Below are 21,569 nucleotides of genomic sequence, written 5' to 3'. Positions count from 1 at the left end.
ACAATACAATCGCTAGGCATCCACATACTGACACTGTGCTTTATCATCAAAACATTTATTTTTTGGGCTGTTGAAATATGGTATAGGCGTTTGGAGATCGGCAGCCAATCAAAACAACCCGCCATCAGTGAATAATTAAGCCTAGGCGATAATCGTCGGAGATCGACAGCCAATCAAACGCAATCCATGATACTGCTATGGGTTCACGTGAGTGCTGGGGTGCGAATGCACTGACTTCAGACGCAGACAGCTTCAGCTGAACGGTTCATACCACCACCACCCCCCCCCCTTTTTTTTCTCAACGAATTTGCATCGATCTCAAGAATGGTCTGTGAGCTAAGGAAAATATCGGAATTCCGATAAAATTCGGACCAGTCCCATGTCTGATCGGCAGGTTTAAGGCTTCCTTCTCACCCCCACTTCAACTATGCTTTTGTCGATTACTTTGAGTATAAATCTGTGTGAGTGTTTGTGTTACGTGCGTTAGTGTATCCAAGTGTACGCGAGAGTGTGTGTACATGCGTCCGTCTGTCTATCGTTGAGCATGTGCACATGCATGTGTTTATGTTTGAGTGCACATGCATGTTTAATGTAATTTGATGTCAATGAAATGTGCACTGCAGTTGTAACTTATATAGAAATCAATGCCAATGTCAGAATGGGCGATAGAGAAGTTGACTTGTCAGTATTAATTTGCAGTGCGCGTTAGTCTTGTCAGTGTCCGACGCCACAATGCCTGGTTGGGAGGCATACTTCGGGTGAAACTCCTGTGTTCTGACAGATTTATCTCGTCTCGTCACTTCTTACGAGATTTAAAATGGCGCTAGTAACATGCTTATCACTAAACTGGGTTAATCAAAACTATGTGTCACGTGACATGCTGCAAATCGGGTGTGTCAAAATAATGGATCAGCTCCGGAATTTGCTTGTGAAGAAAAGTAGTCCAGGATTTTTTTCTCAGATTTTTTTCCCGCCACTGACCGTAGTGACTGTATTCTAGACAATCAAGCGCACTAAATACTGCGAAATCGTATGGGTTCCCAAATCTGTTAATAACATTATCAGCTCAGTTCATATCCTGGATTCAAGATCGTTAGGAAGTAATGATGGTTCCATGAAACAAAATAGGACTCCCAGTGAAGAAAAGCAAAAAAACCCCGAAAAAAGCAAAACACCAGCAGGATCCGGGAAATTTTTGACATTTGCAATGGTGCAATCTGAAACAATCTAAGCACATTTATATGTACCTCATTTTTTCTCTCATATTTCTGGGAAATGCATGGAAAAGTGGAAGACCTGAAGTAAACAACCCGACATTAAACAAGTATAAGAACACTTTCTCTCTCTCTGTTACCACACACTCCCATGCATATATCTTCACACACCCTGGGCTTTGTGGTTGATCAGCCGTAAATTCTCAAGAACCAACCCATCAATCATACACACGGCACACACTCACGTCAATTTATGTGTTGCACAAAATGTCAATGTTTTCACTGTTAAGATTCTCCGATCAGTATTGTTGTACTCTTGGGACATGCTGTAAGACTGTTAACACCAATTAATTTCAAACAACACTGCGCCTGTGTACTGTTAGAGCTAGAGTTCTTGTGATGACAAAACTGAAAACAAATTTGGGAGGAACATTAAGTCTCAACAACAAAACCAGCACACTAATTTTTTCTCTGAATGACAATCTGAATCAACTTATATTCATAAGCACATTCCTGTTTGCTTCCAACAGATTTAACCTCTGAGACTGCATCCATGATAGACTTGTAAAGAAACTGATCAAATAATTAGGTCTGAAAGACAGCTTATTTTTGGTAGCTGGTTTGCCATAACTTACAACATGAAAGCTATGGTTTAACTACAGCAGATAAAACAGAGGAACAGAGAAGACAGAGAGGTGTGAAAAAAATAAATTAAGATGTCAGTGTGACAGGTAACAGGTAAGTAAGCCTTGTGTCGCAGTCATTGCTGTGGAGTTTCACAGGCTCCTATGAACAGTTCTTCATTTTTCTTTCTGATTCAAAAGCACTAACAAGAACAAAGAGACTTTTCTCTTGTTAAATTGTCAGTATTAGACTGAATGATAAGCTGATTACGGGAGGACACAGGTGCACAGGTATTCCAAGCCAAATCAATCTTCAACTGTATAGCCAGAATGTTCTTAAGTTCAGTTGTGCTATACCTCACACATGAAAGCATGCACACAAACATTCACACTCACCGACAAACAAACCACTAACTCACAAATACACCTTCACAGGCATGTCTATGTAAAGAAACTGATACGCTCACAAAGACAACCACACAAATTACATACAAATGTAAATCAATCCAAAGTAATCTAAACACACACACCCTTCCCCCACGCAAATGTATGGCAAAGAGTTAAAAAAACATTTTTACAAAGTTTTTCATTTGCCATGAAATGTTAGTCCAGATTACATCAGAAATTCCTTTGCTCAATTTTGACCCATCTCATTTTTCTTGCAATGGTAAAATTCAGTAACACTAAGAGAAATCTGGTGTTCTGGAATGTTCCGGGCATCAATTGTCTTGCATCTTGGAGGTCTGCACACAGCTGGAAAACAGTCACCTGCAAAAAGTCTAACAAAGCCAGGCACAAACGCACCGATTTCACTTCACTCTCTCCCTTAAGCATTCTTGCTTTTCACTCCCTCTCTCTCCTGCTTTCTCGTTGAAGAATAATTCAATTCTTGTTCTGTTACAAGGCACAATCTCTCTCTTTCAAGCATCACTAAGATATATTTCAAAGAGGAACACATAATGCCCAAGAGCCAGTGAGAAACAGAGAGAGAAAGAGACAGAGAAAGAGGAAGGGGAAGAAAGAGAGAGAGAGAGAGAGAGAGAGAGAGAGAGAGAGAGAGAGAGAGAGAGAGAGAGAGAGAGAGAGAGAGAGAGAGAGAGAGAGAGAGAGAGAGAGAGAGAGAGAGAAGGGGGGGCGGGGGAGACTGGGTGTCACATGCAGCCTGAGCAACGGAGAAAAGCTTGATCCAGAGCAAATGGACACGTCAATTGAAATACCAACTCACAGAGGATCCACTTGCAGTAAAGAGTGTCCCGAGTTGCTTGCAGGTCTCCTAATATTTGAAATAGTTGATGTGCGTGTTGCATTCCTATTTCAGCTATGTATCGTATAAACATGAGTGTAGGAAGTTATTTACTATCAACACTCTTAAATTCACTAATAACTGCGCGACGCTGGATGACAGTTTAATGCAATGTATCCACAGCTGAAGAAATCATCACGAAAACGCAGTTGTAATTGAACCAGTTGATTGTTCACACAAGTCTTACTTTATAATATTAATTCAGCAAAATAAATAAATAAAATTCCCACTTGGCACAGGATGATTTTTTTGTATATATATGTCCGATTGTAAGTATGCTAGTGGCAAATACCAATAAAGCTTAGATAGATGTATGCAGGAGGTTGTCCATGATGGTAATTATTTTTGGTACACACAGACAGGAACACTGCCAAAATAGAAGAAATCTTACAAATATTGACCAATCACTCCGTTTGATGGAAGATATGGTACAATCATACCCACACTGGAATACATATAACCCCATGAGCAACTTTCGTAAGGGTCTTTCTTTTTTTTCTTTCTTTATTTGGTGTTTAACGTCGTTTTCAACCACAAAGGTTATATCGCGATGGGGAAAGGGGGGAGATGGGATAGAGCCACTTGTTATTTGTTTCTTGTTCACAAAAGCACTAATAAAAAAATTGCTCCAGGGGCTTGCAACGTAGTTATTACCTTGCTGGGAGAATGCAAGTTTCCAGTACAAAGGACTTAACATTTCTTACATACTGCTTGACTAAAATCTTTACAAACATTGACTATATTCTATACAAGAAACACTTAACAAGGGTAAAAGGAGAAACAGAATCCGTTAGTCGCCTCTTACGACATGCTGGGGAGCATCGGGTAAATTCTTCCCCCTAACCCGCGTTTTTTTTCTTCGTAAGGGTAAAATTCTTACGATACACACACGGAACACACTTGAGGCAAAGCACAAATGGCTCTACACAACAAATCACAAGGCCTATTTCTTATGATACTTAAGATTGCAAAATGACAAATCTTACCATCTACATACCTTCGCAAAGAGTGAAAGACTATTCCATACTTCATCCTTCTTTCCTGCTTTCATCAGCAACAGAAAAGACCTCTCCTGGTAGTGGTATGGTACACAATGTCATCTCGTATGGCAAAAGCCGCTAACAGGTGATGGGTAGGCTGGCGCGGTCTGCTGGACTGATGACTATGAAGTTTCCAAAGTGATTCAGTTGACTCAATCTTACGAAAGTAGGAATCACATTTGGCTGTGCACAATTTCGGCTGATGTCTTTGCACGTCTCCATCATTTCAAGATCAGCAAACTAATGCCACAGTGAGGGAAATGACTGGGTGAGACAAACTGTCAAAGTTCTGTGTTAGTGTGTGTGTGCCCCTGCATGTGTGTGTCTGCAAGCATGCGCGCGTGTGCTTGTGTGCTCAAACGTTTACATGTTCGCATATATGGGAATACCATACATTTGTGAATGTAATCATATGCATGGTCGAGGAATCACTGCATCTGTATGCATGATTGCTAATGTGCTTGAGAATAAGAAGATACCACAATTATGCTGAAGTTCTTAGAAAAAAGGGAGAGAAATAAAGAGAGGAAGAGAACCAGACAGCCAGCAACAAAGGGAGAGACAGACAGAAAGAAAGACAGACAGAAAGAAAGACAGACAAACTGTGAGGGTTCGCATACTTACAAATATTATGTATAAATATTCACAAAAGAAGTACATAAAGACAGCGGCAGACAGAGGCGGACAGAGGCGAATATGGGAGAGACTCAGAGAGAGACAGGAGAGAAACGGGAGTGTGAGAGATGAGGCTTGAAAATGTAAGCATATAGCTCTGCTTATGATGAATGTAATCACAGATGACCACAACAATCAACTAACAAAGTTGATGTCCTGTCAGACCATGAATGCCTGCATGTATTTGTCCATGAAAATAGGACCTAGCATTTACATCTCTGAATTTATCTGAAAGCTGGTTCTTGCTTTCCCCAAACACTGTGAGTACTCATACAAGCAGGATTAAAACTGTTTCACCACAATTTGTTTCAGACCCCTCCTGTGTTTCCTTTTTATTTGTCACTTTTTGTCTCTGTCGTCAATCCTACTGTCTACCTAAATTCCTGGCCATGTGGTGATTCAAAATTACAGCATTATAAATGGTTTTTTCTTTCTTCTTTCACAGGCAAAATCAGTGTGACTCGGGCGCTTTATTTAAGAAGGTAGCAAGCAATTCCAGGGATGAGAGTGGGGTAGAAATGAAAAAGCCTACTGAGAAGCCTCCTGAAGCTGAGAAATGTTGATGCTATATAGGAACATTGAATGGGCTTGAGATTGACGGAATACGTGCATTTAATGATTTAATAATTATTTATAGGATCCACATACGAATCCCATCCCTGCAATTCTGTCTACAACGGAAAAAGACCCGTTTGCAGCAACGAGAGCCAAAATGATACTGCCTTTATGAACGACAACCATCCTGATGAATACAGCATACAGCTCCCATTCTGCTGACTGGTGGATTGAAGCTTGGAAAGATGACTTAAGACAACCATCCAGATGAATACAGCATACAGCTCCCATTCTGCTGACTGGTGGATTGAAGCTTGGAAAGATGACTTAAGATATCTTAAACAAACTTGCAATTGTGTGTTTTTTCCCCGAAACATAGGTCACATTTATTCCCGAAACATGAAACACTTCTCTTCTTAATTATCTCACACCATAGTCACTTTGTAATGTGAGTTTTTATAAGCTTAATCACGCCCTGAAATTAACTGTCTTACTTTAAAAATTTAGTGACATAGGTACTGGACATTTAAGTGTTCCCTTTACTTAAAACACAAACACAAAGTGGCCAATGTTATGTTTTTGTAAGTTTATTTCTACAAATAATGATGGGGAGAGGTCAACAACATTCAGCGAACACATTACATGAAACTGGATTAAATTAAAAGTACAATTTGCTGCTGCAGCAGAACTTAAAGAGAAACAATTAGTTCAATGATGAACGGTATTGACTACTGAAACAGCAGAACCGAAAGCGTATCAGGAGTAATGGCGGAACAGACAGTTAAACAATTAAGTGACAATACTGATTCAAACGAAGATTGATGAGTCCTTTTGACAAACAACAGATAATGATCATACTCATGAACACCGACACCTGCTCAGGATTTAAGTTGTCACTACATCAAAAAGTTTGAGGAAAAACGATGAAATATATACAGTACATACATGGCTTTACAAAAAACAAAAAAACTAAAATGCACAACAGACTGGATGAAGGTTAAAATGCTCAGTGATATTTATCCATGATGAATCAAAATAAAACAATGAAAAGAAATCCTGCCCTTAAAAAAACTGATGAAAGATGGTGTTGATTCCAACGTTATCATGAAATAACTGCATGAATTAAAATGCGCAAGGTGACATAAAATAATGATTGACATCAATGGTGTATGTTCATGCACGACACTTGACACAAGTTTCACAGACGAAAAACAAAAGCTCAACAGAGCATGTTCAGTGCTCCCACCATATATTCTGTCCGATTCCTCGCTGCCTAAAAACTAAACCGCATGGCTACAAAAGCCATCATCATCAGTCCAAATGCGGTCTCTTCCTCTCACAGACACAATGCCGACTGGTTTTCAGAACCACACTAAAAAAAGAGAGTAAAAATGCTGTTGACAGCATCACCAGCGCAAGACAAAGCTGGCTTAGAATCTGCGCATCCTCTTCATCTCGGCAATGTCATCTCTGGGCTGAGGGGCTTCTCGGCGACGATCCATCATAGCGCGCTCAGGGCCTGGGCGACCCATGCCTTGCATCTGCTGGTACATGGCGGCCTGCTGGCTCACAGGGCTCCCCATTCCTCCCCCTCCCATGCCCCCCGGGCCACCCTGGTTCCCCCCAGGACCACCCATGCCTCCACGGTTGGCAAAGCCCTGCTCAAACTGCCCACCAGGGACTTGGTCAAAGCGGGACTGGCGCTGTTGTTTTAAAAACAAACAACGATTTTTGTTTTACCATGGAGTTGTGGGCAAAGGGTGTGCGAGTCAGTGAGTTTAACGGTCGATTGGTATCGGTCAAACACAGATGTGTCGGAGATTTGCAGGCGGCCGATGCGAATGGATCCAGTGTCACGCACATTTGAGGGAAGAGAGGAAAAGAAAAGCTTTGCATTAGAATCAGCAATGATCAATTCTCCACTGGTTTTGCTAAAACATGATCTTGGCAAGATATAACATATACATTCCGAGACATAAAATCCGTAAACAGCAACAACTGTTTCAAGGTTTTGTTTAAAATGTGTCTTTACTATTAAGCAGCAATAAAAGGCAGAGGCACAGCTTTGTAATACGTTCTGCTCAAATATCCCGTTCTTCCCAAAGCTTGTAAGTCCAGCAAAGCAAAGGTATCTTGGCCACAGTTTTAATCTTAAACACATAACAAAAATACTTTTGAAATACACATTCGCGAAGACTTTTCTGTACCATGCACATTTTGTTGGTAGCCAGAAAGAGCCAAGCACATTCTCTAACCCATTTTAATCACCAGCAATTGCTACTCACGAGCAAAAGCTGTTGAAGAATACTGAGGTCAGTCTATTTGCGAAGCTGGTTTTACCAGCTAAGAGATGCAATCAAATCATATGCCCCAAACCAACAGACAAAGATCCTTTGTTCAGAGAACAATAATGCTGTCAGATTACCACACACACATACCTGTATCTGTGTATGTGTGGTGAGTGTGTGTGTGGTGTGGTGTGGTGTGGTGTGGTGTGGTGTGGTGTGGTGTGGTGTGGTGTGGTATGTGCACAAGCATGATCAATCAATCAATCAATGAGGCTTATATCGCGCATATTCCGTGGGTACAGTTCTAGGCGCTCTGCAGTGATGCCGTGTGAGATGAAATTTTATACGGCCAGTAATTGCAGCCATTTCGGCGCATATTTACCTTTCACGGCCTATTATTCCAAGTCACACGGGTATAGGTAGACAATTATTAACTGTGCCTAAGCAATTTTTGCCAGGAAAGACCCTTTTGTCAATCGTGGGATCTTTAATGTGCACACCCAATGTAGTGTACATGGGGGGGGGGGGAATTCGGACACCGAAGAGAGTCTGCACACAAATTTGACTCTGAAATAAATTTCCGCCGAACCTGGGATCGAACTCACGCTGACAGCGGCCAACTGAATACAAATCCAGCGCGCTACCAACTGAGCTATATCCCCGCATGAATATCACTGGAACATATTCAGTTCTGACAAATGAGGTTCTTTCAAAATCAGTATGTGGATCAAAACTGGTATAAATGCTATGAACCGTGTTGAACACAGAATTCAACACTGCTAAATCAATGTTATGCTTTGAGCTCCATTGCCCAATGATCACGATATGGCACAACTGCAATGGAAGGAACGTGATAATAAAAAGCCACAACACGGAAACTGGATTCCACCATTATCACTACACTGCCTTGCAGGAACGATGGAAGTGCAAGTGCAATGCTGTTTTCAGGCCTTGGTCTGCAGTCATTGATGCATACTTTTTATATTCTGACCGCTGGCCAGACAACTGTCCAATAATTTTGACATGAAGTCTTCAACTCGAACAATACTTTCAGACCTGTTTACCCCCTCAAATGAAAATCAGGAATGCAACTGGTACTTTTCCGTAATTTGAGGCATCTTTGAGTAATCTTTTTTATCAACCATAAACCAGCTTGAAAACGATGAAACGACACGTTAATTCGCGCGCTACCATGCAAAACAAGTACAAAATTGTTAACCATGTTTAACAGTACACACACAGAAGCTCGATCACACACACCACAAACACACAACACAAGACACCTGATATATATGCAAGTTAACAAAGACAAGTTTACTTTATCTAAAAACAAAACAAAACAACAACACAGTATTCAGGGGCGGAGCAAGAGAGTTAGAAGGGGGGGGGGGGGGGGGGTTACAACCTGGGGTCCAGGGGTTGGGGGGTCTGGCTGAAGAATTTTAGCTATTTTATTAACAATTTGTGGCTTATCCTTGATTTTAAACATGATAAACTGGTGTCAGCAGCCACTCATTATTTCTTATAAAGTTAGTATTAAATAATGGCAATTTATCTTCATTGATATCTGCTCCCGACAACAACAAAAATTTCACAGACAGAAAATGTTTTAATTTTTTTTTCTCCACAGACTGAATTTTTGTGTTTTTGTTGCTTTTTTGACAGCAAGGGGGGGGGGGGGGGGGGTCCGGAACCCCTGTAACATACCCCCCCCCCCCCACCCTACTCCGCCCTTGGACTATTTACAGTCAAGATGCATGTGAACAAAACCACCTTACATTCTGTCACATCAGACATCCTGCATTAAAACCAGTCATAATAACTCTCTCCAGAAGCTACTTTTAATTTTAGAGGACCGATTCGTTTATTTCATTTAAAAATTTTGTTGTAAGTTTTTCGATTCAAAGAACTGTGATCTTTGCTATATTGGAGAAATATTAATGGAGATCAGTTTTAGACTCAGAAATACTTGAATTTCGGCAACAGCGCAAGTCACTGATGAGCGCGACCATAGACCTACATCTAGGTCTCTGGCGCGACTGACCGTAGTGAGAGATCGGTTCGCAGGTCTGGGAGATTCTGTGGAAGTAGAGACCTAGGTCAAATAAACTCGATGCGAAGCAGGCTCATGTTTTGCCAAACATTTCGTGTTTTTGTTTGTTTCCATGTTCATTTGTGTACTGCGTCTAACCTCGGGACACGTGCCGCGACGTGACTCGTATTCTAACTGACTTAGCTTTGTTGTTGCACTGATCTCAAGTCGATCACCAAAATGAATGTGGTTCGCTCTTCTTAAACTTCACCAGACACAGCCACTTGACTTAATAGTTTTGCCGATATTTCTGTACAACTTTCGCTTTTTTGGTTGGCATTTCGTCCCCAGAGAGATCCTATATTACCCTTCGGACCAATGTCAATCTCAAAACCGCGGAATCCGACAAATACCTTGCTGTGCACATGCGCAGAAAAGGCTGTTTCGGTCAGCCTTGAAATCACAGTCCTGGTGACAACCACAATTTCGACTTCGAATTTTCACGCACGAAAAAGGTTCTCTCGACCGCAATTTCCGGAATTTTCGGTAGATTTCCGTAATACCGGAATTTAGACCCCAAATCCGTAATAATTCCGGACAATCCGGGAGGGTAAACAGGTCTGATACTTTCATAGCCAGGATGTTTGGACCTATACATATTTTCAATCCAGGTCTAACTGACTTAAAGTCCTTTGAGTCTAGGGACATCACTGCAAAAGTATGCACGGGACCTAGTGTCCAGTTGGGGCTATAAAACTTTGCATGGCAAAACACTATCAAAAACAAACCAGATGACTTGCATTTCCCACAGAAGTTCACAGCAAGCTCTTTACCAGATTCAACAATGAAAACAGCATCAGAAATATATATGGTGTGATATTTTTAGTAACTTTTTTCCATTGGAAATTTCCTCCAGGATATTTTGGCTGCTCTGCCTGGGAAAAGCATACAGCAAAGCAGGTGCGCTACCCAGTCTTTTTTTCTTGCATGTATGTATTTGTGTATTTCAAGGCCTGTAACTCATGCTAAAAGCTTGGGATGTTTGGGCACCTACAGGAAACTGTGCAAAGATGACCCTTGCAAATAAATTCCCCTCCAAACTGAGAATCAAACCCAATCATTTGAACCAATAAATGCTGTGTACAGTCACGTCGGTGAAACTTCAAGGTGAGATCTGTAGTGTTCTAAATTTGCTCACTCCATCAACGGTACACTGTGTGGTTATGTCCCTTGAAAATAAAAATGTACGAAAGAGTCAAATTACAGTCAAAAAGCTTATACTAGAAAACAGGATCAGCTTCAACACACTGCCACAGGTCTTAATGTACCTGTCAAGTTTGGTACCCTGTGTTCGGGACACTGTTCTTGAATTACAACCTAACTCCATATGGACAGCAACGACGTCAATGTGTATGCTTTTTGTTACCATGCTGGATTTAAAATGTTGGTGAATAATTATAAGTCAAAAAGTCCCAATAGTCGTTAAATGAGGGAAGACATGATCACACTGGGGGCGACATGAAGCAACATGCCCAGGGCCTCACATCCACGTCGGACATCGGACATATGAGGATATTTTTTTCAAATATCCTATACATTTTTCATGCAGGAGGACAAATGTCCTATTGTTTTTGTCACAAAGTGGTCAATGTCCGATTATTCTATCATTTGATCCGGACATCGTCAGTACTTCTCAATTTACAGTAGTTTGAATGCTATTTTATCGATGTATTGCGAAGCGATGTGTAGCAGACGAAATTAGACACTTTGTGCCTCTAGTACCAAAGAGTTTCCAAGGCTCGCAACTCGGAATGCTCGAAGCCAGTTGAGAGTTGCCTCCCTTCGCGCTTTCCCCGAAAATAACAAACGAAAACTGATCCCACAAAAGGGACAGAAGAAATTACACTTCAAGTCCCTTCCCTCATCATCTGTCAGTAGCACGGAAACTAAGCTTCCTCCAGCCCCAGAGCAGTTAGAGCCCGATCGCCCAGGTGAGAATGTCGATTGCGATAGTCAAACATCGGAGCCGAAGAAAGACACTACCCCCTCCCTCACACCCACGCGTAACTTCGTCTTAAGCTGGGCGACATCATTCCCGTGGGTGTCGCATGACCCAGAGAGGAAACTTATGTTTTGCACCTCATGTCAGCACACAGGGAAGTCCAACACTTTTACCGTTGGCTGTTAACTTTCGCAAATCGGCCCTTACCGATCATCAAGAAACCAAAGACCATGCTGTGCCATCTCTCCAGAGAGACAAGGAGATAGTTGAAACCCGACAGCTGACAAAACAAGAAAAGGGGGCAGCTGTGGCAGTCAAAACTGCTCACTTTTTGCCAAGAAAAGTATTTTTGTTCTTTTACCCTCGTGCCAAGAAACTAGTCAAGTTTAATTATATTTACGTTTTGTTACGGGAAAAAAATGTCCTATTGATTTGTTTTTGTTCATGACAAATGTCCTATCACTTTTACATTGGCCAGGACATTTGTCCTATGCTACCTCTCATGGATGTGAGGCCCTGCATGCCCATGTCAATCCAGATCACTGACCCTAGCATGGGCTTAACAAACCAAACTCTTCTTCGCAACATCTCTGTTCAACAACCTTTTTACATTTAGTCAAGTTTTGACTAAATGTTTTAACATAGAGGGGGGAATCGAGGGTCGTGGTGTATGTGTGTGTGTCTGTCTGTGTGTGTGTAGAGCGATTCAGACTAAACTACTGGGCCGATCGTTATGAAATTTGACATGAGAGTTCCTGGGTAAGATATCCCCGGACGTTTTTTTCATTTTTTCGATAAATACCTTTGATGACGTCATATCCGGCTTTTTGTAAAAGTTGAGGCGGCACTGTCACACCCTCATTTTTCAATCAAATTGATTGAAATTTTGGCAAAGCAATCTTCGACGAAGCCCGGGGTTTGGTATTGCATTTCAGCTTGGTGGCTTAAAAACTAATGAGTGAGTTTGGTCATTAAAAATCGGAAACTTGTAATTAACATTATTTTTTTATTAAACGATCCAAAAACAATTTCATCTTATTCTTCGTCATTTTCTGATTCCAAAAACATATACATATGTTATATTTGGATTAAAAACAAGCTCTGAAAATTAAAAATATAAAAATTATGATCAAAATTAAATTTCCGAAATCGTTTTAAAAAATATTTCATCTTATTCCTTGTCGGTTCCTGATTCCAAAAACATATAGATATGATATGTTTGGATTAAAAACACGCTCAGAAAGTTAAAACGAAGAGAGGTACAGTAAAGCGTGCTATGAAGCACAGCGCAATCGCGCCAAACAGGCTCGTCACTTTCACTGCCTTTTGCACTAGCGGCGGACTACGTTCAGTTTCATTCTGTGAGTTCCACAGCTTGACTAAATGTAGTAATTTTGCCTTACGCGACTTGTTTTTATGTTACATTTCCAAAGTCCTTAGAGTTTCAGGTGCAGTTCTACTTTTCTATTTATCTTACAGACCAAGCAGCAATGAAAGCATTATCCGGCCCAGAGAAACCACCAACTCTGACTAGCTTGTTGCTAAACATGAACTGAATTAACTGTATCATGGTTCCCCACAAATGCTTTACAAAGAGGGTCCCAGGACACCCAATTTTAACTTAGAAGGTCCCTGGAGCAGGAAGACCTATACAAGTTCTTTGAGACCTTCAAAAAAGCACTGCCTGTCAAATTGGTTAGATTTACTCTGTAAATTTGCATTGAAAAAGATCTTGTTTTCTAACTAATAGACAATTACAGTCTGAAAATCAGTATCAACATTACACATGGTAACATAAATTTAGTGAAAAATGGGAAACTCCAAATAGGGAACATTAGCCTACATAAGCAGACAGCACTACTAAACTGCATTGCTGTTTAGCAAGATAATCAATATCTTCTCTTAGGCTAGACAAAATAATCTATGAACGTACTCACATTATTTAAAACGCCAACAAGATATTAGAATATGTACCAACAAAACGTCCACACGGTCACTCAGCACTGCTCAGAGCTCTCCATAACCAATCCCTATTCATTACAATGGTACGATTAGGGAATTGAACAGTATTTGTTCAAACCCCTCTAAGCTGCAAAGTAAGCTTTGTTGTTTTAGTAAAACCCCATGGTTTCATCCAGTGACCTCTTGCAGCCACAAGTCACTATCATCCGGTGAATTTACAGATCCCTCCCCGCCCACCCCAGTTTTTCAAATAAAACACAGCAGCAAAAACCAGTATCAGCTCTGCTGTTTTGCAAGATACAGTACACGGCATAATACACCAAGATCCTTCAGTTCGCAGAAAAGATCACAGCTCACATGATTGGACAAGTCCAAGATGAGTACAAAAACACACCAAATAAACACTTCCTTTTATGGTATGGAGATGCACAGCAACAACAGAATGCTTAAATGCAAAATCAAATTCTCAAATTGACAAAACCGTGCCTCTGCCATTGCTACAGGTGTTCTCCATGTTTGCAAGATTTTCTTTGATCTTACCTGCAAATGCTTTTCAACAGCTGCAGCTGTCAACAATGCTTTTAAATTCAAACACATACCAAGCCAAGATCATGTCAGCAAAGTCAGGTTAACAAACTATAACTTAACGAGTATAACTAAATAAATACATAAAGTGCTTTTTATTTGTGGCAATAGCATGTGGCCCCAAGACTCAGCAAATACAAATCCTAGTCAAGCATTTATCCCAACCCATGTGTATATAACCCATCAGTTGTATCTGTAACCATAAAGCCATCTCAAACAGTCACCATCTTAAATCAATCAAACCTGAAACATTGTTGCAGTTCTAGTTTATTTCAACTGTACTGACTTAGTTGATAGTCAATACACCAATAAATTACATTAATAAAAAATTCTGTTATTGATCGCGATAGATGTTCGACAGGATTCGAGTGTGTCAATAGACGGGTGAATATTGCTTTCTAATCCATCAGTATGGAATTGACAGCAAGATAAATATTTCACCTTGAACAAGAAATATTTAATCACATTCGTTTGGGTAAAGGTACAGCTTTGCGAGAATTTTTAAACAATGCACGAAAGTGATATCCATCGTTTTTTGTTGCGGCATGGTTACCAGACCTCATTGAATGTCTGTGTCTGTTAGGTCAGTCATTCGTATTGTAAAGTGAGATCGTCCATCATCATTCATTATCCGATTTGTCAATCAGCTGGTGCACTGACTATGCCACCACTATTATTTTGCATCCCCTTGAAACATGTGACTATAGCCCTTCCTAAGGTCCTTTCCATGTCTCTGATTCTTGAGGCAAATGCGGGCATAGCATTCTCTGAGAACATACATGCTCTGAGATCTTTACACGTGATTTACAATAGAAATGTTTTTAAAAATCAAGTTTAAAACAGGCTTGAATTTGGTAAGTGAGTGACTGAGCAGACGAAAGAAATGTCAAGATGGCGAGCGAAACATCAGGTCAATTAAACTTTTCAGTCTGCTGGTAAAGCCGTCAAGAGCAGAAAAACGTATGAGGCAATTTAAGTTTATGATGTGTTGAGTAGTGGTCCGAGTGTTTGATGCGTATCAGCAGAAGTAAGACAGCTGGTCTTATCTAATCGACACTGGCGAGCTGCGGGGACTAGTAAACCGAAATTCCATAATTCCTCTTAACCGCTGTACTACCGACACGCACGTGTTCCTTAAAGGAAGAGAACTTTGATTCTCTGTTCATCTCAACTTCCCAATTGACAACTTTTCGGTTGGGTAAAGAGTCTCTGGTGTTTATCCTACCTCGATGTCTCTGCCTGAGGTTAGCACGAAGTTGTTCCCGTCATATTTGCAATGCCTTTTTACACTTAGTCAAGTTTTGAATAAATGTTTTAACATAAAGGGGGAAACGAGATGAGGGTAGTGGTGTGTGTTTGTGTGTGTGTTTGTGTGTGTTTGTGTGTGTGTGTGTGTGTGTGTGTATGTGTGTGTGTGTGTGTGTGTGTGTGTGTGTGTGTATATAAAGTCATTCCGAGAAAACTACTAGACCGATCTTCATGAAACTTCACATGAGAGTTCCTGAGTATAATATCCCCAGACGTTTTTTCTTTTTTTGAATAAATGTCTTTGATGGCGTCATATCCGTTTTTTTGTGAAAGTTGAGACAGCACTGTCACGCTCGGTTGAGAATTTGGTCAAGTAATCTTTGACGAAGCCCGGACTTTAGTATTGCATTTCAGCTTGGTGGCTTAAAAATTAATTGATGAGTTTGCTCATTAAATTTGTCATTAAAATCGATTTTTCGCAAACAGATTTAAAATTGATTGCATTCTATTCCTTGTCTTCTACATTCAAAAATACATAGATATGTCATGTTTACTCTAAAAATGTGGTCAGAATGAAAGAAAATAAGTTTAGTAAGTACTACGGACGCGTGGTTCGCGGCAGCGAGTGTGACCCATCCTGGTCTTCGGTATGGTTAGCCAAGACTACCTGAATGTAGTCTCGGCAATGATTGGTTTGTAGTGTTGATCTTGACTAAATGTATTTATATCGCTTCACGCGACTGGTTTTTCTTACACCGTGCCAAGGTAGTGGTAGCAGGTGTCATGGCAGCCTCATGGTTGGTAGCCGTCTGTGTCAGCTGAAGCGAGAACACAGCATTTTGGTCTTTGCCATGATGCAAATGTTTTTGGACTGACAGATAGAGCACCAATGGTGGCGCAATGTTATAATGCCCTTGTTAACATGAAAATGAAACCCAGACCTCACACAACTCTAGGACTTTTGGAGACCCAAACATGGCAAAACAAAACGCAGGCAACTTTTTGTCAAAGACATCTTTCTGGTTAGTGCGTTTTCCCCCGATTTGTAAAATCAGCAGAACAAGAGGCGAAGCCTTCAAGGCTCACGTAAGAAATCGACAAACAATAACACAAACTCAATCACTCCGTCACACATACACACACACAGTAAGCATAGGTGACACGGTGCAAGAGTGCCAGACACTAGATCTTGATCTGTCTGTCTGTAGCCTACTTTACTTACGGGGACACGACTGCCAGATGGCCAGATCGACACTGCGCTTTCGACAGCGCTTCCTCGCGCAGACACTGGGAAACACGCTGTGCAGATTAACCTGTAGGAAATCTCCTTTGGTATCTTCTTTATCTATTTTTCTGGAGCTACGAAACCGAACAATGTGAAATCGTCTTCTCCGAATCGGCGAACTGCAGCTCGGTGATAACTGTATCTATACCACAATCCTTCACGCGATCTGACCTAACCTTGACCCCTAACCTGGTCTACATACCACACACGACACAAACCAGTCACCTGTTTTTACCCCCCCAAAACCCCCCACCACCCGTTTTCTTTGGATACACACTTTAACTACATACGTGCTGACGAAATGTTGATCATTGCTTCAATATTTTGAAGCTGTTGCTTGGATAATAACCAGGTAAAATTAGTATTTCGGTGTTCAGTCAAATGTTAGTTTCTACCACAGACATACATACATACGCACGCACGCACAGACAGACAATAGTTAGCATCGCATAGGCTACACTTACGTGAGCCAAAAAGTTATACAAAAGTGAGGCTTATGCACTCTCATTTCCAAAGATTGATCTCTTTGGAATTATAGATATTTTGTTTCATTTGAAGAATGGTTGACAAACAATGACACAGTCAGACCCGTTTACCTTAAACCTGAGGCAAGAGTACTTTTTCAAAAAGTTGAGTGTATTTTTAAAAAGTTGGTGTACTTTGCAAGCAAAGCCATATGGGCTAGGGAAAACGTACGCGTGTGTGCAAACGTGTTTGTGTAAGAATAGCATGTCTTGTGAACATCTTCAGAATTTAACTCCTTCCGATACAACAGGGATAAAACAATTTTATTTACCTGTCAGTTTATAACATTATAACCAGTGTCTTCCAAGCAGATTGATTATGAAAAGATGAAGTTCGTGAAATAACATTATAAGATGTTTAATGGGTTGTTGTCAGACCAGCATTTTTTGTCGGTCCGAGGGGAGCATATCGTCTTTTGTTTCATATGTATTGACCAAGGCAGGAGGCCGCGGTCAATAAATATGAAACAAAAGTCGATATGCCCCCCGAGGACCGACAAAAGCTGGTCTGTCAACAAACCACCAAACATCGTTTTTGTCATCATTTTGGTAGTGAGAAAATAAGTGCACAATCAACCCAGGGAGCCATGCTTTGAAACACGGGTTCCGTGCTGATAACCACACGAGTCCCGGTTTGATAACCACTGGCAATCAAAGCTGGCGTGTGAAAGCAACTTTCTGTGTTTTTGAGTTCATTAAATGTTGGGATGAATATGTCAGGTTTGAGGATGCACAGTTCTGTAGGTTCATCTCGGTATTCCACCCCCTCGGCTTTCTGTTGTAAATATTAAGCTGAGTGATTGAATGTGGAAGCTACGTTTGGTCAAAGGTCACAGAAGATTTGCGTCGTGCAGCGAAGGAAAGAATCGCGATCTTGTTTCCGACTCAGTACCTCTTTGTTTTTCATTAGACCTGTCATTCTGCTTGCTCGGCTTTGTTAGATGTTTGCATATCTTGTTGCTATTTTCTTTGCTTTTATTATTGTTTCTTATTTGTGCTTCGTTTATCGATACAACGTCTTGTGCACGGGTCAAAATGTGTGTGTCAGGGGTCGTTTTACTTGAACTGGCGTTCGTGTTTCTCCGAACGTCTGTGTATCGAAACACAGATACACGCACTCCATGACTCTGTAAGAAGACAAAACATATCGCTAGGTTTCTTTTTTTTATGAATGTATGACCTTTCATGAAGTAGTTTTGTTTTTTGTTTACTTTTGCCAGTTTGCCAGTTCGTTTTTGGAACTTTGCAAAGCAGTGTCGTGTCGTCTGTTCATGGTCTGGGGAAACACCAATGAAAAGAGCCGAAGAATCTCCGAGCGTTTCTATTGGGTTTGCTTTTGATTATCCATGTATAACCTGCTTCCTGCAACTATGGTAACCGGGGATTTATTGCCTGGGGAACATGAGATTTATTTCCCAGGTGCTTGTGAATGAAAACTCGTGAAAATGATGACATCTGCGGTTGACAGTGGCAAGTTCATTTTTACAATCATCTCATAAAACATTGCTTCAGCACGGACTACAGCCTTTTCTTCTGGCAGGATTTGCTTTGCGGGAATGAACTTCATAATTCCTTGGCAGCTTTCAGCGGATTTCTTTGCAGCAACCTTGTCCATGTGAGTTTTGGAACTGCAGTGTCGTTCGATGTCATATTTCCCAGCATGGGCAACGGAGAAATCTGATTTACAATACTTGCAGTGTGCATGACTTTTTCCCATAGTAGACTCCACAATTCCTGGCTCTTTCTTATATTTCTCCAAGAAAATCTGGTGCTTCTGCTGTTTAGACTTGGTACAGTCATCCGAAACTGGCACCTTTTACCGCTTCATTTTCCCACGATTGTCCAGACGATCGCACGTGCCAACAACTGAACAAGGTTTCCACAGCTGAAGACTCGCTGTCATGGTTATCTCCCTTCGACCGAAACCGGTATCAGTTGTACCATCCCGTAATCAGCACACCAATACCGGAAAACAAATTCTAGACTTTTTCTTCTGCGTATATTGTGCGTGTGTCGCGTATTTGCGTACTGATAATAATTTGGCGTACAAAATACGCCCAAATCGTACTGGTAAACAGGTCTGCACAATCCACGCTGTTCATTCAAGAATTCTTTTTAAACTTGAAGGTTTCCCTTAAATTAGTGGATTGAACGATCGGTCTACAGGAAGAGTTAAATACTTTGGAGGCCTAAGAATAAAAACACACAGAAGCATGACACACACAGTCACACACACAATCTGATGCCAGTAAAATAAATCCACTGTTGAACAGTGATTGCATTCATGACTTTGCAAGTCGAAGAAAAACATCTCCTGAACATCAAGGAAACAGCATGTAGTGACCCTAACTTTTTTGTATAAAATAACAGGTCACACCTTTAGCCAACTCATACAAATTCAAGTCTACTTCAAGTAAAAAAAAAATATCGCGCTGACCAGTTTTTGAACTGCAATTTTATTTGGTGAGTCTTAGTTCTGACAAAAGCTAGTTATTCTGTTACAGCACGCAGTCATACATTTTATTTGTAGGTTGAAACTTGTCAAAGAAAACATCAGCTTTGACACTAACAGGATGCCGATTTCATTTTAGATATTGTCAGACTTGTACTGTTATAACACCAGTATTAATGGTTTAAACAATCTCTGCTAACAATCAGGATTTACACATCCCAACTGAACTTTGTAAAAATTTCAATGTTAAAACATCAGCTGATTTCAAATTCTATTTGCTAAATCGGCTTTCAAGTAAAATCATGCAAAACGTCTGCCTATCAGTGTAAGTAAATCATGTGAATACTTACAGAGATGCATTTGAGAACTCTACCTCTGTTTTCCATAGCAAGTTTTGTTGTTACTTAATCTGCTACCAGAAAATTGCACTAAAGTATTTAAAGATCCATGAAAATTTAAGAAATTGAACTTTGTTGTGATTCTTCTTCCGTCTCTCCCCAACAACCAGAGTTTCACCCAACAAACATACTTCGTTCCTCTAACCTTTCCCAATATTAAGTATATTACATGTTTGAGCAAACTGTTAACACAGACATAACTGTACCTTCCAGGTCTAACGGAAATACTCATTGTCACCGTAATCCAAGGAACATACAGGAGAAACAGACCAGAGGAAAAGAGACGCACACAAATACAAGCAATGTGCGTGCACACACACCTGTACAGGCTTACACATTAAAATGCTCAGCAAAGGACTCGGAAAAGCAGGAAATGGATACAGAACAAGGTGGTATGTAGGCACAAACAACAGAATGGTAGAAAGACAGGAGGGCCAGGATAGAAAACAGCACTGTCTTCACACCTTGAGTTAAATATGTATCTTTAATTTTTAAAGATGGCCTTTACGAAAACATATTTAAAGTTTGTTTAAATCCATACATTAAAATAGTCGTATGATTATTCATTCTGTAAAGATTATCTAAGCCAGTAATGGCTCAGTGAACAGTCAGCGTCATATGAAGTGTTTTTTTCCTGGGATTCAGTGGAACATCTTACAAGATATGGCGGTGTGTACCTGTGCACGGAATTTTTGCAGGGGACGCAACTCTTGTGCGACCCTGACGCATCTATCTTTTATTAATTTTAACAGGCAATAAAGTGTTTGTTATTGTCATTGTTATCATTATTGAGATATTTTAAAATTAACATTAGATATAAATGACAAATACCAGTTGTTCTGCACCAAACTTTTTGTTTGACAAACTGGCTACAAGATGTATAAACCGCAAGTAACGACATCCTTTACACCCAACCCACACACTCCTAACAAATGACACGTAAAGCTGAGTCTTGCGGAAGGGCCACATGTGAGAAAAACTAAATTTGCATTTTTTTAAGAACAAAAAATCGCAGTCACGAAGTCAGGCAAAACAATTCACCTTCATCCTTCATGAACATTAGATAATTAATTAAATTTGCATTAAAGACCAAGTAACTATTGTTTGTGATATAAATTCTCACATAACTAATCCCAAGTCACAGATGGTTGTAAATCAGTAGTGTAAGATACGCCTTTTAGCAATTTTCTTCTTCTTGCTGAAGTTGATCTAGCAGCAGCCAGATTTTGAGCAAGTACAGACTTGTACTTCTTTTGACCACTCAATTTGACATAACCAAACAAGCGCAAAAAGTCTTTCATCTGAAAAAAAGAGAAAAGTTACCACCAAGGTCATCCTAAAAATAACACAACCAATGACTGCAACAAGCGGTCAAAACAATCC

The 21,569-nt window shown here is 40.4% G+C and overlaps 1 protein-coding gene across 3 annotated transcripts in view; it reads right to left on the bottom strand.

Moving 5' to 3' along the window:
* Positions 1-21,569, bottom strand: part of LOC138962267 (mediator of RNA polymerase II transcription subunit 12-like) — a 53,385-nt gene that overhangs the window by 18,589 nt on the left and 13,227 nt on the right. The gene's annotated exons all lie outside the window — the stretch shown is intronic.

Source organism: Littorina saxatilis, linkage group LG3 (assembly GCF_037325665.1).
Source record: "Littorina saxatilis isolate snail1 linkage group LG3, US_GU_Lsax_2.0, whole genome shotgun sequence".
Lineage (NCBI taxonomy): Eukaryota > Metazoa > Mollusca > Gastropoda > Littorinimorpha > Littorinidae > Littorina > Littorina saxatilis.
Note: the sequence above shows the minus strand (reverse complement) of the source record. Positions and strands in the feature narration are given on the sequence as shown.